This window comes from Zalophus californianus, chromosome 8 (assembly GCF_009762305.2).
Source record: "Zalophus californianus isolate mZalCal1 chromosome 8, mZalCal1.pri.v2, whole genome shotgun sequence".
In the NCBI taxonomy this organism is placed as follows: domain Eukaryota; kingdom Metazoa; phylum Chordata; class Mammalia; order Carnivora; family Otariidae; genus Zalophus; species Zalophus californianus.
In genome coordinates this window covers 105,967,878-105,984,041 of record NC_045602.1, presented here as the reverse complement: position 1 = coordinate 105,984,041, position 16,164 = coordinate 105,967,878, and the positions used below count along the sequence as shown (strand labels likewise).

Sequence of the window (16,164 nt, the reverse complement as noted above, 5' to 3'; positions counted from 1 at the left end):
AAAGGGGTCCTCTAAGCAAAGAGAGAGCCTAAAAGCAGCATAGATCAGAAAGGAACACAGACAATATACAGTAACATTCACCTTACAGGCAATAAAATGGCACTAAATTCATACCTTTCAATAGTTACCCTGAATGTAAATGGGCTGAATGCCCCAATCAAAAGACACAGGCTATCAGATTGGATTAAAAAACAAGACCCATCAATATGCTGTCTGCAAGAGACTCATTTTAGACCCAAAGACACCCCCAGATTGAAAGTGAGGGGGTGGAAAACCATTTACCATGCTAATGGACACCAAAAGAAAGCTGGGGTGGCAATCCTTATATCAGATAAACTAGATTTTAAAACAAAGACTGTAATAAGAGATGAGGAAGGACACTATATCCTACTTAAAGGGTCTATCCAACAAGAAGATCTAACAATTGTAAATATCTATACCCCGAACATGGGAGCAGCCAATTATATAAGGCAATTAATAACAAAAGCGAAGAAACACATTGACAACAATACAATAATAGTGGGGGACCTTAACACCCCCCTGACAGAAATGGACAGATCATCGAAGCAAAAGATCAACAAGGAAATAAAGACTTTAAAGGACACAGTGGACCAAATGGACTTCACAGACATATTCAGAACATTCCATCCCAAAGCAACAGAATACACATTCTTCTCTAGTGCCCATGGAACATTCTCCAGAATTGATCACATCCTAGGTCACAAATCAGGTCTCAACCGGTACCAAAAGATTGGGATCATTCCCTGCATATTTTCAGACCACAATGCTTTGAAACTAGAACTCAGTCACAAGAGGAAAGTCGGAAAGAACTCAAATACATGGGGGCTAAAGAGCATCCTACTAAAGAATGAATGGGTCAACCAGGAAATTAAAGAAGAATTAAGAAAAGTCATGGAAACCAATGAAAATGAAAACACAACTGTTCAAAATCTTTGCGATACAGCAAAGGCAGTCCTAAGAGGAAAGTATATAGCAATACAAGCCTTTCTCAAGAAACAAGAAAGGTCTCAAATACACAACCTAACCCTACACCTAAAGGAGCTGGAGAAAGAACAGCAAATAAAGTCTAAACCCAGCGGGAGAAGAGAAATAATAAAGATCAGAGCAGAAATCAATGAACTAGAAACCAAAAGAACAGTAGAACAGATCAATGAAACTAGGAGCTGGTTCTTCAAAAGAATTAACAAGATTGATAAACCCCTGGCCAGACTGATCAAAAAGAAAAGAGAAGTGACCCAAATCAACAAAATCATGAATGAAAGAGGAGAGATCACAACCAACAGCAAAGAACGACAAACAATTATAAGAACATATTATGAGCACCTCTGTGCCAACAATTTAGATAACCTGGAGGTGCATTCCTAGAGATGTATCAACTACCAAAATTGAACCAGGAAGAAATAGAAAACCTGAAGAGACCTATAGCCACTTAGGAAATTGAAGCAGTCATCAAAAATCTTCCAAGAAACAAAAGCCCAGGGCCAGATGGCTTCCCAAGGGAATTCTATCAGACATTTAAAGAAGAATTAATACTTATTCTACTGAAACTGTTCCAAAAAATAGAAATGGAAGGAAACTTCTGAACTCATTTTATGAGGCCAGCATTACCTTGATCCCAAAACCAGACAAAGACCCTATCAAAAAGGAGAATTACAGACCAATATCCTTGATGAACATGGATGCAAAAATTCTCACCAAAATACTAGCCAATAGGATCCAACAGTACATTAAAAGGATTATTCACCACGACCAAGTGGGATTTATCCCTGGGCTGCAAGGCTGGTTCAACATCTGCAAATCAATCAATGTGATACAATACATTAACAAAAGAAAGAACAAGAATCATATGGTCCTCTCAATAGATGCAGAAAAAGCATTTGACAAAGTACAGCATCCTTTCTTGATCAAAACTCTTCAGAGGATAGGGATAGAGGGTACATACCTCAATATCATAAAAAACATCTATGAAAAACATACAGCGAATATCATTCTCAATGGAGAAAAGCTGGGAGCTTTTTCCCCTAAGGTCAGGAACGCGGCAGGGATGTCCCTATCACCACTGCTATTCAACATAGTATTAGAAGTCCTAGCCACAGCAATCAGACAACAAAAAGAAGTCAAAGGCATCCAAATCGGCAAAGAAGTCAAACTCTCACTCTTTGCAGATGATATGATACTGTATGTGGAAAACCCAAAAGACTCCACCCCAAAACAGCTAGAACTCAGACAGGAATTCAGTAAAGTAGCAGGATAGAAAATCAATGCACAGAAATCAGTGGCATTCCTATACACCAAAAACAAGACAGAAGAGAGACAAATCAAGGAGTCGATCCCATTTACAATTGCACCCAAAACCATAAGATACCTAGGAATAAATTTAACCAAAGAGGCAAAGGATCTGTACTCAGAAAACTATAAAATACTCAGGAAAGAAATTGAAGAAGACACAAAGAAATGGAAAAACGTTCCATGCTCATGGATTGGGAGAACCAACATTGTGAAGATGTCAATGCTACCTAGAGCAATCTACATATTCAATGCAATCCCCATCAAAATACCATCCACTTTTTTCAAAGAAATGGAACAAATAATCCGAAAATTTGTATGGAACCAGAAGAGACCCCGAATAGCCAGAGGAATCTTGAAAAAGAAAAGCAAAGCTGGCGGCATCACAATTCCGCACTTCCAGCGCTATTACAAAGCTGTCATCATCAAGACAGTATGGTACTGGCACAAAAACAGACACATAGATCAATGGAACAGGATTGAGAGCCCAGAAATGGACCCTCAACTCTATGGTCAACTTATCTTTGACAAAGCAGGAAAGAATGTCCAATTGTAAAAAGGCAGTCTCTTCAACAAATGGTGTTTCGAAAATTGGATAGCCATTGGACGCAGAAGAATGAAACTGGACCATTTCCTTACACCGCACACAAAAATAGACTCCAAAAGGTTGAAAGACCTAAACGTGAGACAGGAGTCCATCAAAATCCTAAAGGAGAACACAGGCAGCAACCTCTTCGACCTCAGCCGCAGCAACTTCTTCCTAGAAACATCGCCAAAGGCAAGGGAAGCAAGGGCAAAAATGAACTATTGGGATTTCATCAAGATAAAAAGCTTTTGCACAGCAAAAGAAACAGTCCACAAAACCAAAAGACAACCGACAGAATGGGAGAAAATATTTGCAAATGACCTATCAGATAAAGGGCTAGTATCCAAAATCTATGAAGAACTTATCAAACTCAACACCCAAAGAACGAATAATCCAATCAAGAAATGGGCAGAAGACATGAACAGACATTTTTCCAAAGAAGACATCCAAATGGCCAACAGACACATGAAAAAGTGCTCAACATCGATCGGCATCAGGGAAATCCAAATGAAAACCTCAATGAGATACCACCTCACACCAGTCAGAATGGCTAAAATGAACAAGTCAGGAAACGACAGATGTTGGCGGGGATGTGGAAAAAGGGGAACCCTCCTACACTGTTGGTGGGAATGCAAGCTGGTGCAACCCCTCTGGAAAACAGTATGGAGGTTCCTCAAACAGTTGAAAATAGAGCTACCATACGATCCAACAATTGCACTGCTGGATATTTACCACAAAGATACAAATGTAGGGATCCGAAGGGGTACGTGCACCCCAATGTTTATAGCAGCAATGTCCATAATAGCCAAACTGTGGAAAGAGCCAAGATGTCCATCGACAGATGAATGGATAAAGAAGATGTGGTATATAGACACAATGGAATATTATGCAGCCATCAAAAGGAATGAGATCTTGCCATTTGCAACGATGTGGATGGAACTGGAGGGTGTTATGCTGAGTGAAATAAGTCAATCAGAGAAAGACATGTATCATATGACCTCACTGATACGAGGAATTCTTAATCTCAGGAAACATACTGAGTGTTGCTGGAGTGGTGAGGGGTGGGAGGGATGGGGTGGCTGGGTGATAGACATTGGGTAGGGTATGTGCTATGGTGAGCGCTGTGAATTGTGCAAGACTGTTGAATCACAGATCTGTACTTCTGAAACAAATAATGCAACATATGTTAAGAAAAAAGAAAAAGAAGAAGATAGCAGAAGGGGAAGAATGAAGGGGAGTAAGTCAGAGGGGGAGATGAACCATGAGAGACAATGGACTCTGAAAACAAACTGAGGGGTCTAGAGGGGAGGAGGGTAGGGGTATGGGTTAGCCTGGTGATGGGTATTAAAGAGGGCACATTCTGCATGGAGCACTGTGTGTTATGCACAGACAATGAATCATGGAACACTACATCAAAAACTAATGATGTATTATATGGTGATTAACATAACAATAAAAAAATAAAAAAAAATAACTAGCTATTTTCTTAGTTCTCTCTTTCTTGTGGGCCTTTTAAGGAAATTTTGATGGACAGGTCAATAGACCACACCTTAAAACCATTTATGGAGGTATATTTTCTTCTCAGGATTCTTTTTGGCATGGGATTGGCTGAGGGCATTCTTAAATGCTATCTACCATTGGTGTGACTTTGAAATTGGTCAGAGAAAGTCTGTGTAGAGGGACCCTAAGTCAATGCATGAATCAAGTTGGCCAGTATTCCACAAAACATTGTCTTTTGTTTAGTAGTATATCTAGAACCAAACCTTTAAATTCCTATCAATAGTTTAAAAATTAGATATCATGCTCACTTTTTGTAATACAGCTGATGGTTAAGGAAAAGATGATACCCTCATTTTATAGATGGAAGAACTGAATCAAAGAAATAGAAAACTTTCATAAGCAAAAACTAGCCTATATAGGGTCTCTGTGTACTAAGTTTGAACTACTTTGAAGATATTAAAAGCCTACTTGACAGTAAATTTTGAAGGACTACTATGATTACAGTGAATGTTATAGATAACATATATCTGATGAATCTGATAAATATTTATACTTTACATATGCTAATGAATTTAATTATTTGGAGATGAAAGAAAAATCTACAAAATTTTTACTTAGGTACATGCATCTTATGTAGAAAAAGCATTGATATTTGGAAGTAAACAGCAATCTGCATCTTATTTGATGTATAACTACTGCCTATATATTAATAGCAAATATTTAAATTTTATTGATTCACGGGCCCTGGGTGGCTCAGATGGTTAAACATCTGCCTTCAGCTCAGGTCATGATCCCGGGGTCCTGGGATCGAGTCCCGCGTCAGGCTCCCTGCTCCTTGGGAGCCTGCTTCTCCCTCTGCTTCTCTCCCTCTCTCTCTCTCCCTCTGTCTCTCATGAATAAATAAATAAAATCGTTAAAAAATATATTAAAAAAATAAAAAATAAAAAAATAAATTTTATTGATTTACTAAATGCATTGTTGAATATTTGAAATACTCATCTGATATTTGTTACTGAACTTTAAAATAATATATGAGGATTTAGGTAAATACCGTCTGTTTAAAAGTAATTTTGGAAAGTAATTCAGAAGATAATATTTTGAAAACAATTCTGCCAGCTATTATTAAATATGTTTTGAGAAGAAAATTACTATCCAAATTACCCATCTTATCCTTGGCATTTTCTGAAAAACAAGACAATTTTTTTTAAGTTTTTGAAGGCTGCTCACAGCAGTTACAAGCCAATTAATTATAAAAGATTTAACCATGCACTGGACCATAAAATGGATCAGTTGTGGCTGTTGGATTGTAGTTTTAGATGATTTTATGTAAATTCAAGCATTACTTTAACTTATTGATAATTATAATGATTAGTTGTGTGGATGATCAAAAAAAGTAAGATTAATAATATATTTTTCTTGACAAAGGTACAGACTGTGTTTTGAATATAGTATGGAAAATATTTGAACTTGTTATGAATTTTTAAAGTCAGTTAATAAAGAGTAAATAGTCAAGAAGCTCATTAACTACAGAAATTTAGCCTTATTTATTATTTGAATCACTGCATTCATTTGCTTGTCTAGTGCATAATATTCTTCACAAGTACTTATGATCTGCCTTTGTCTTTTTATATGATAATGACTTCCTGAATAGCTTTTTATTTCTTCGTCACTGCTTATCTTGTAGGAAGATAACATAGCCAAGAACAACAAAAATCTATCCCTATAATAAATTAAATGCCAAGAATTGAACTATTCACTTTATAGACCTTCAAAATAATTCTGTGAAATAGATTCATTTATTCAATCCACAAATAACTTTCTGAGCAACTGATAAGAGCTTAGGATACATGCTAAAATAAGGTTGTCAAAGGTCCCTTCCCTCATAGAGATTACATCCAATAAAGAAGACAGTTACTATTTGTGATGCATTGTAAAGGACATATGATGCTGTAATAGTGACTAACCCATTGGCAATAGCTTAGCTTTTGCTCTAACAGAAACTATCCCAAAATTTAGTGGCCAAAGCCAGCTCTTTTTGTAGGCTCATGTTTTAGCTGTTTGTGATTTGGGCTAGGCTGAGCTGTGTGGTTCTGCTGATCTGATCTCTGTTGGAGAACCTTATAGGAGGGCTGTCGGCTTTCACATCAGTTGGAGGCTGGTCAAGTGTGTCCTCAACGGAAAAGGCTTGTGTCTTCTTCCCTTAGTCTCTCATGTTCTAGCAATTGAGCCCAGATTTTTCACATGGTGCTGGTGGCAGGCGTTCCAAGTGCAGCAGGGGTCATTGGAAAGCAAACATCCTGGCCTTTGTTTCAATCTTCCCAGTACATACCATATAAACATTGACCAGATTATCCATAAATCTTCTTGTATCATTTGTCAGGGTTGAACCCATGAGAAAAATAAAATTCATATGGCTGATGGCATGATATTAGGGAGTTTTTGGAGTCAACCCTTGTGCCAAGATGTATGTTTATCTCATTTTGAACCAGTATGTCATTTTCATTCAGAAGAAAGTATTTTACTATGACTTCCCTAAAGAATAAGAACTATAATAGCTTAGGAACATATGGGATATTTTAGGTAAGGGCAAAAGAGAAAATAATAATTCTGAGAAAAATATAAGCATTGATTTTTTTTCATGGTATTCTCCTGTCTCCAAATTCTTTTGCACTGGTCATGGTGAGATGCCTTCTCATCTATCCACCTGGCCTGTTGAACACTAACACAATACGAAGGCAAAATTTTGAGCAGAAGTTGCATTAGGGGAAGTCAAACAACTACGCAATTTGTTTTGTTTTGTTTTGTCATTAGGAGGCCAAAAGCATATACAGAATCAGTGCCAAGTATTTTGCGTCCCATGTTCATTGAAGAGACGATAAAAAGGTCTTGCAGCAGAGAAATATATTTCTATACTTTGGTTCACAAAATGTAGGGTATTTTTGGTTGTCATTTAAATTCATATACTCTTGTATTCTTGGTATGGGTGCCACTCTCCCCTTCAGAATCTACTACAGTATTTCAAAAGATGTATTTAACTCTCCTACATTTGTAGTAAGAGAATAGAAACGTTAATTTGCTGTGTTTTGAATAAAAATCAAAACACACATAAAGGTAAATGTTTATGGAGATTTCTAAGTGATTCACAAAAAGTTTTTCTCTTTAGTGAGATTTTTCATTAATTCACTCAACAAATATATATTTAAAGTTTATATGTGCTAAGCACTGTTCTGGGTGCTAGGGACACATTTATGTCCTTGCTCCCCTTGAGCTTACCTTCTATTAGATGCTAGGTGGAAACTCAAGTCTTTCTACTTTTGTTTTTGGCATTTTTTTTCTTTTTCTTTTTCTTTTTTTTTTTTTTGCTTTTTTATTTTATTTTATTATGTTATATTAATCACCATACATTACATCATTAGTTTTTGGTGTAGTGTTCCATGATTCATTGTTTGCATATAACACCCAGTGCTCCATTCAGTATGTTCCCTCTTTAATACCCATCACCAGGCTAAACCATCCCCCCACACCCCTCTCCTCTAGAACCCTCAGTTTGTTTCTCAGAGTCCATAGTCTCTCATGGTTCGTCTCCCCCTGCAATTTCTACCCCCCTTCATTTTTCCCTTCCTACTATCTTCTTCATTTTTTTAACGTATAATGTATTATTTGTTTCAGAGGTACAGGGCTATGATTCAACAGTTTTACACAATTCACAGCACTTACCATAGCACATACCCTCCCCAATGTCTAGCACCCAGCCACCCCATGCCTCCCACTCTCCACCACTCCAGCAACCCTCAGTTTGTTTCCTAAGATTCAGAATTCCTCATATCAGTGAGATCTTTGATACATGTCTTTCTCTGATTGACTTATTTCGCTCAACATAATACCCTCTTGTTCCATCCATGTCGTTGCAAATGGTAAGGTTTCATTCCTTTTGACGGCTGTGTAATATTCCATTGTATGTGTATATATATATATATATATATATATATATATATATATATATACCACATCTTTATCCATTCATCTGTCGGTGGACATCTTGGCTCTTTCCATAGTTTGGTTATTGTGGACATTGCTGCTATAAACATCGGGGTACACGTACCCCTTTGGATCCCTACATTTGTATCTTTGGGGTAAATACCCAGTAGTGCAATTGCCATCTTTCTACTTTTTGAAAACAACCTGCTGATATTTTTTTTTCTTAATGAAAATCAAAATGTAAGAAATTTACTAAAGGAATTCAGAAAAGATTGCATGACACAGCTGAGCTGGATCCAGTATTCTGGTGATTATTTTAGCAGTTTATTAATTTAGGAAAAGGTCATTTTGATTGGAAACATCTATAAAATCATCCCATGAGGTATAAAGAATCTAGAGAAAGGAGCAAAGTCTAAGGAAGTACACAGAATATTTTAGATGCCTTTAAATTCTCTTTCTTACCATATAAATTGTTCTCTTGAGAATTCAAATATTTTATGGCCAATACAACAAATTTTTTGGTTTGGGTTCTATATGCTCTTCTTGTATCTCGAATTGTAAAGATACTTAAGACACATGAGAAACCAGTTGTGCTTAAAATGCTGACAACATTGCTATAGTCTAGATCTTAGCAAGATCCCGTGTGGTGTGAGCAATGATGGTAGGAATCACAGAATGAGAAGAATCACAGAAGTCATCCCTGAGAGGTTACTTTGGGCACAAATGATTCACAGTCTACAAGCATTGCTTTTTCTGCAGTTTAGGAAAGTAAACTTTTACCAGATCTTTGGTTCTCATCTTTATCATACATCCCTTATGAGTGATGACAAGCTGATGCTCAGATGTCATCGGCTGAATCCAAGTCTTGGAGTCACTCTTTACAGTCTTAGGCAAGTGAGTCAACTTTCAGCAGACTTAGTTTCCTCCTCCATAACATGGAATTTATGAAGCAATTCCTAACTTCCTAGTAGGTTTAAATGAGATCATGCTTGAAAGAGTTCACAGCAGTGCCTGGAGCATCACAAGCATTCCCAAAATTTGGGCTGTTGGTATTCCTGTGCTTATTTGTGTTATATTTGCATTGGCATTATTAAATAGAAATAAATTGCACTACGGTTTCCTCATGTAGCCTGAAAGAAGGGTTTCCTCTCTGTTTCTTGCCCTAAGTTCAGCCCTGGCCCGTCATCCACAATGTGTATTCTCTTTTTTAAGATTTCTGAGAAATCTTGACTGTTCACATCCAGACACTCCCTTTGGTACACCTGAGACTGATCCCCAGTCACCCTCCCTTCTCCTCACACTGCCACCAGAGAAACCTGGGGTGATAACATGGACCAACCAGATAGAGGCTGTGTTCCATTCCCGGCCTGGGACAGATAATGCCTTCTCGACAACAAAGAGCAACATTGGCCAAACCAAAACCACTTGGCACAATTTCTAACTCCAAATTCATTTCTTCACCTCTGTGCTTGGTAACTCCTTCCTCCATGGTCAGACCAGACTGAGGGAGACTCTGTTGGACAGCATCTTGCACACCAGCATTCCTCAGGTGCCTATCACCCCGCTGCATGGCAGGCACTCCGTGTGTGCCTGTTGAAAAAGCTAAGACCCAGAAGTGCCCCCTGCACTGGAAGCAGTGGGCCGGATACAGGTCTCCTCCAGTGTGTCTTCCTATGAGGGCATGCTGAACTCTGCCCCACTTCTTGTTGGCTACCCTGGAGAGAAGTCTTTCCACCCTAAGCCACCAGACAGCAATCCTGAGCTTACTAGATTTTCAGGTTGGATGAAGGGAAATATCAATCTGTGATTAATTCCATGCAACAGATCGTAGGAAACATCCTCATGCCATGATTCTGGCCTGCTGCGTAACTCTCCAGTGAAGTGGAGTTAACCCTAATTTTTTTTTTAAAGGCTAGATTAATATGTGAGTCCCAGAATCAAACAATTTCCAAGTTGGAAAGGGCCTTACAAATAAATGAAGGGCTCCTGGAGTGGGAGTCTTAGTTAGATGAGTTCAGTGACTGTCCAAGACTAAAGAGAGCGCTAGGCCAAGGCAGTTCTGAGGTTACTGAGGCAAGGTCACAGCCATTCCAATCAGGAAGTGAGTGATCACAGCAGGAGAGCACTTTCAACTCCCTCACCATAGACATTCTACAGTCCTGGAAGCTGTTGCTTTCCTGGTTTTACAGAGGAGAAAACTGGGGCTTTGAGAGTGGCTTCTGCTTTGCAGTGTACAATTTTAAGGTCTTAATAAGAATTTACAAATAGTCTCCTTTTTGAAAGATATTAAGAAGAGAAGCACTATATATCATATACCACCATTTTTGGAAAAAAATATCTATACACATATTTTGGATTTTTATTTTTAGAGGGAGAGGGAGGGAGAGAATCTTAAGGAAGCTCCATGCCCAGCTTGGAGCCTGATGCAGAGCCCAAATTGGGGCTCACTAGGGGTTGACATGGGGCTCGATCTCACAACCCTGAGATCATGACCTGAGCTGAAATCAAGAGTCCAACGCTTAACCGACTGAGCCTCCCACACACCCCTTTTCTTGCTTCTATTATGCCTGCTTTTTATTTTACCTAAGGTTGGCACTTACTTTTAAGGTAGGAGGAATTCAGTTCTAAAAAAACAAGTAATCAGCGGCACCTGGATGGCTCAGTCGGTTAAGCGTCTGCCTTTGGCTCAGGTCATGATCCCAGGGTCCTGGGATTGAGCCCTACGTTGGGCGCCCTGTTCAGTGGGGAGTCTGCTTCTCAGTATAATGGACAAGTAAGATCTTTAAAAAAAAAAATGAAATAAAAAACAAGTAGTCAACAATTAAAAAATACAATTTACCCATCATAATTAAATGGAGCACTGGGTGTTATATGCAAACAATGAATCATGGAACACTACATCAAAAACTAATGATGTAATGTATGGTGATTAACATAACATAATAAAATTAAATTAAATTAAAAAAATACAATTTATAGTTAATGGCTTTGCTTCATTTGTTAAATGTATTTATATATCTTCTTTATAACTAAAGTTATTTTCCATTTTTAAGGTATATAGGGACTACTGCATGAAAAATGCTGTTATATAAACTTAAAACTAAAATTTAAAGTGCCTCATGGGTAGGGTCTAAAGATAGTATAACTATTAAAAATGCATATTCTTAAAGTATTCCAGAAAGAAAATTATGTGACATGAACTATTCTGACATTTAAAGCTTTTCTTATTCTTGCCAGTCCTGTCACAGTCAATGACAAAGGTGGTATTAATAGCCATACATTTTTCTGTAAATTAATTTTCTAACATCTTTCAATTGACAAGGCAGATGGACATGTTTCCAGTTTAAATTTTTTTATTGTATTATTTGCATAGATATTAATATACATATGTCCTTGTTTGGAGGAAATAAAATGCTTATTTATTTTCTGGCACATGGATTTGCATTTAATTAAATACAGTTTTTTTCATACCTAAGTGCATTTACCCATTGAACATTTTCAAGTTCTAGTTATTCTTTGAACAACTGCATTCACACAGATAAGGAAATTTCCCAAGGTTTGCTGATTGGTAAATAGTAAGTCCACTGTTGATTGCAAGTAATTTTCCAAGGGCTAGTCTGTAACCCTGGCAGGAAATATTTTGTTCGGCATGCATCTTTGCAGAGGTCTTAGAAAATCTGCCGGTAGAATAGCTGTACAAAACTCCAATCCCAGATAACACATTTGGCATTTTGCTGATAATTCCTAGAGAGAATAGATTTGCAACATCACTATAATTTTAGTCTATTCCTGTGCCTCATGTTTTCCCATCTCCTTTCCCCAAGTCATAGAAAATTCTTAAGCCATGGGTCATTTACTCTCTTCTACTGTATCCTAGCTAGTCATCTGTTTTTTGCAATCATAGGCAGCGGTGGAGAGAAGGAGGGAATATGTATTCTTTCCACTGTCCAGCTATGTGCAGTGACATCTTGGCTCCTGAGTTGACCACCATCTGGACAATGACAGAATGGGACCCACCTAAGAGGTTAATATGAAGATCCAAGTCGTTTATAAAGGGGAAGGCACTTGGTTAGTGGACCACAAAGTCTGCCCATAGTAGTAGAGTACTAGGAAGCAATCTTTATAATCATCAATCTGATCAAGCCTCTCCTTCAACACACCTCTAACAATACAATGTGTCCAAACTCATTGGAATGACACCAGGTCTCTAAAGAGGGCTGGTGGCTGCTTGGAGTAGCTATTTCTTCTGTTTCTTAGAGACTCTACACATGAACTTTCTTTTCCCTGAGCTTCCTGGCAAGGTGCTTCCTGTGTTCCTCCTACACAGGATTCCACATCATTGCCACCTTGACATTGCCTCTTCCCTCCAACTGCTTTTACATCTCTCTTACCTAAAGGCTTGGCAGACACCCTCCTTTCTGCAACATGAATGTACATGAACTGCACTTCACAGAATAAATCTTCAAAAAATATCAGCTGTTGTCTCTTCTCCTTTCTTTCCTATTGAACCCTATACAGTCCCATGAACAATTTAATGAATGTTATGGAGAGAAAAGAAAGTTACTTTATTTCTTTTTTTTTTAATTTTTTTTAAAGATTTTATTTATTTGACAGAGAGAGACACAGCGAGAGAGGGAACACAGCAAGGGGGAGTGGGAGAGGAAGCAGGTTTCCCGCTGAGCAGGGAGCCCGATGCAGGGCTCAATCCCAGGACCCTGGGATCATGACCCGAGCTGAAGGCAGACGCTTAACGACTGAGCCACGCAGGCGCCCCAGAAAGTTACTTTATTTCTTATCTCACAAACTTATAATCAGCTTCTATTGATTAATTTTCCCTTTCCCTGATAAATTGCAATGATTGGATTATCACATATTTATAAAATAGTCTCCTTTAAAAAATATTTAAAAGCATGACAGTGTATATAGTAGCTACCATTAAAATAAGAGTTATATATTTGTATTACTTGTACATTCATCTAAAAATCTCTGGAAGCATGAATAGGTATAATAAAAAACTGCTTAGGAATCAGAGATTAGGGTTTGGCTTATAGGGCCAGAAGTCAGAGAGACACTTTTTACCATATACTTTGTTTTTACTTTTAAATTTTTGAATCACAGTTGTATTTTCCTCATTTAAATATTAAATAAATAAGCACTTTGTATACAGTTTTAAAAGTCTAGGAAAGTCATTCACTCAACTAATTTGTAAGTTGTCATAGGCTTGAGGAGAATGACACTGGCTTTGTCACTATTTCCATCCCTTCTCTTAATATTTTTCCTACATTACTCAGTATGATGCTTCTGACATCTCTTTGGATGGAGCAGGGATAGGGAGAAAACTCAAATGACATAATGAGTTCACAGGAAAGGCCTAATTTTTTTTTAATTTTTATTGTTATGTTAATCACCATATATTACATCATTTGTTTTGGTGTAGTGTTCCATGATTCATTGTTTGTTCATAACACCCAGTGCCCCACGCAGAACATGCCCTCTTTAATACCCATCACCAGGTTAACCCATCCCCCAACCCTCCTCCCCTCTAGAAACCTCAGTTTGTTTTTCAGAGTCCATCATCTCTCGTGGTTCGTCTCCCCCTCTGACTTACTCCCCTTCATTCTTCCTCTCCTGCTATCTTCTTCTTTTTCTTTTTTCTTAAAATATGTTGCGTTATTTGTTTCAGAAGTACAGATCTGTGATTCAACAATCTTACACAATTCACAGCGCTCACCGTAGCACATACCCTCCCCAATGTCTATCACCCAGCCACCCCATCCCTCCCACCCCCGACCACTCCAGCAACACTCAGTTTGTTTCCTGAGATTAAGAATTCCTCATATCAGTGAGGTCATATGATACATGTCTTTCTCTGATTGACTTATTTCACTAAGCATAACACCCTCCAGTTCCATCCACGTCATTGCAAATGGCAAGATCTCATTCCTTTTGATGGCTGCATAATATTCCATTGTGTATATATACCACATCTTCTTTATCCATTCATCTGTCGATGCACATCTTGGCTCTTTCCACAGTTTGGCTTGTTAATTTTAGCCATTCTGACGGGTGTGAGGTGGTATCTCATTGAGGTTTTGATTTGGATTTCCCTGATGCCGAGCGATGTTGAGCATTTTTTCATGTGCCTGTTGGCCATTTGGATGTCTTCTTTGGAAAAATGTCTGTTCATGTCTTCTGCCCATTTCTTGATTGGATTATTCGTTCTTTGGGTGTTGAGTTTGATAAGTTCTTTATAGATTTTGGATACTAGCCCTTTATCTGATCTGTCATTTGCAAATATTTTCTCCCATTCTGTCGGTTGTCTTTTGGTTTTGTGGACTGTTTCTTTTGCTGTGCAAAAGCTTTTTATCTTGATGAAATCCCAATAGTTCATTTTTGCCCTGGCTTCCCGTGCCTTTGGTGATGTTTCTAGGAAGAAGTTGCTGTGGCTGAGGTTGAAGAGGTTGCTACCTGTGTTCTCCTTTAGGATTTTGATGGACTCCTGTAGGAAACGCCTAATTTTAATCAGGTATTGACAGCAGAGCTTAACAGGAAAAGTGTATCTCTCAGTCCAGCTCCCTTGCAGTGAGTTCCATTGTAGACAGGCAAGGGCTATGCCCCGTATCACCTTCACTCCAAGGTTCCCGTGATGGGACAGCCACAATTTGTTGCATTGCCATTTGCTGTGGCAGATGGAAAGGGCATGTGACAAATCATTGTACTGGCTTTTAAAGTGTCCACCCAGAAGTGACACAAGCCCCTTTAAGTGACATCCCCTTGGTCAAAACAAAGCACATGGCCACACCTAACTTCAAAGTAAACGGAGGCAATGCCCACATGTATCCAGAAACCTCAAAAATCATAGCAAATAGCACTAGTAAATGTTTTCTGAGAAAAAACAGTCAAGAGTAGAACTCTTTAAATTTTGATTTAGTTGTAATCTGAGCCACAAGATGTTTTTGGGTTACATATGAATTTCATAGAATTCAGCTGCACCCCAAATTTCCTCTTTTCTTGTTTCCTTCTTCTCCTGTTTCTCTTATGTTTTCCTCTGATCTCCCTTGAAAAACACAGTTTAACTCATAAGTCACCAGAAAAACAAAATAAAACCACCTGCATGCCCTCTGAAATATCCAGTTCCTAAGAAATATTGACAGGAAGATACCACTGAATTGTCTAATATTGCCAGGGTGGCATTGAGAAGTGGGCAGTTGTGTTCTTTTGTAGCTTTTCTCTTAAGAAAGAAGACATGGGGATGTTCTTACTGTCACAAGGAAATATCAAGCCTTTTCTCAAGGAGGACCGATGGTCGTTCTTTTCGCTCTGTGCTTCCAGCGATGTTTCTACCAGGACTATTGCCATGTCTTCAATCTGTTGCCTCCTTTCTGAGCAAGCAGAGAGCACTCTTGAGACTCAGCAGCTTGCTCCAAGTCAACCCACTGTGCCTAACAGGGAAACATCTGCAGGGATGTAGGGAATGGATATTGGTTTGATTACCCCATCAGAGACATTTTGAGTTAATCCAATTGGTGAGTAAAGCAGCAATCAAATGTTTATGTCCTTCTCCAGTTATCGGAGGAAAGGGGTAGAAAGAAAAGAGAAATATAGCCTACTCATCTGTTTGGTGTTCATTTCAAATATAAATATAAATGTCTTTAAAATATTTGCAGTGACAGATTTCTCATTATGGTGTTATCAAGTGAAATGTTCCATAAACTATATCTTGTTTTGCTAGACGGGATGGAGACAATTTTCTGAAATTGTCCAATTGCTCAATGAGATTAACTTTTCTCCAA

The 16,164-nt window shown here is 38.2% G+C and overlaps 1 protein-coding gene across 7 annotated transcripts in view; it reads left to right on the top strand.

Moving 5' to 3' along the window:
* PLCB1 (phospholipase C beta 1) overlaps positions 1-16,164 on the top strand; it is a 714,547-nt gene that overhangs the window by 334,028 nt on the left and 364,355 nt on the right. The gene's annotated exons all lie outside the window — the stretch shown is intronic.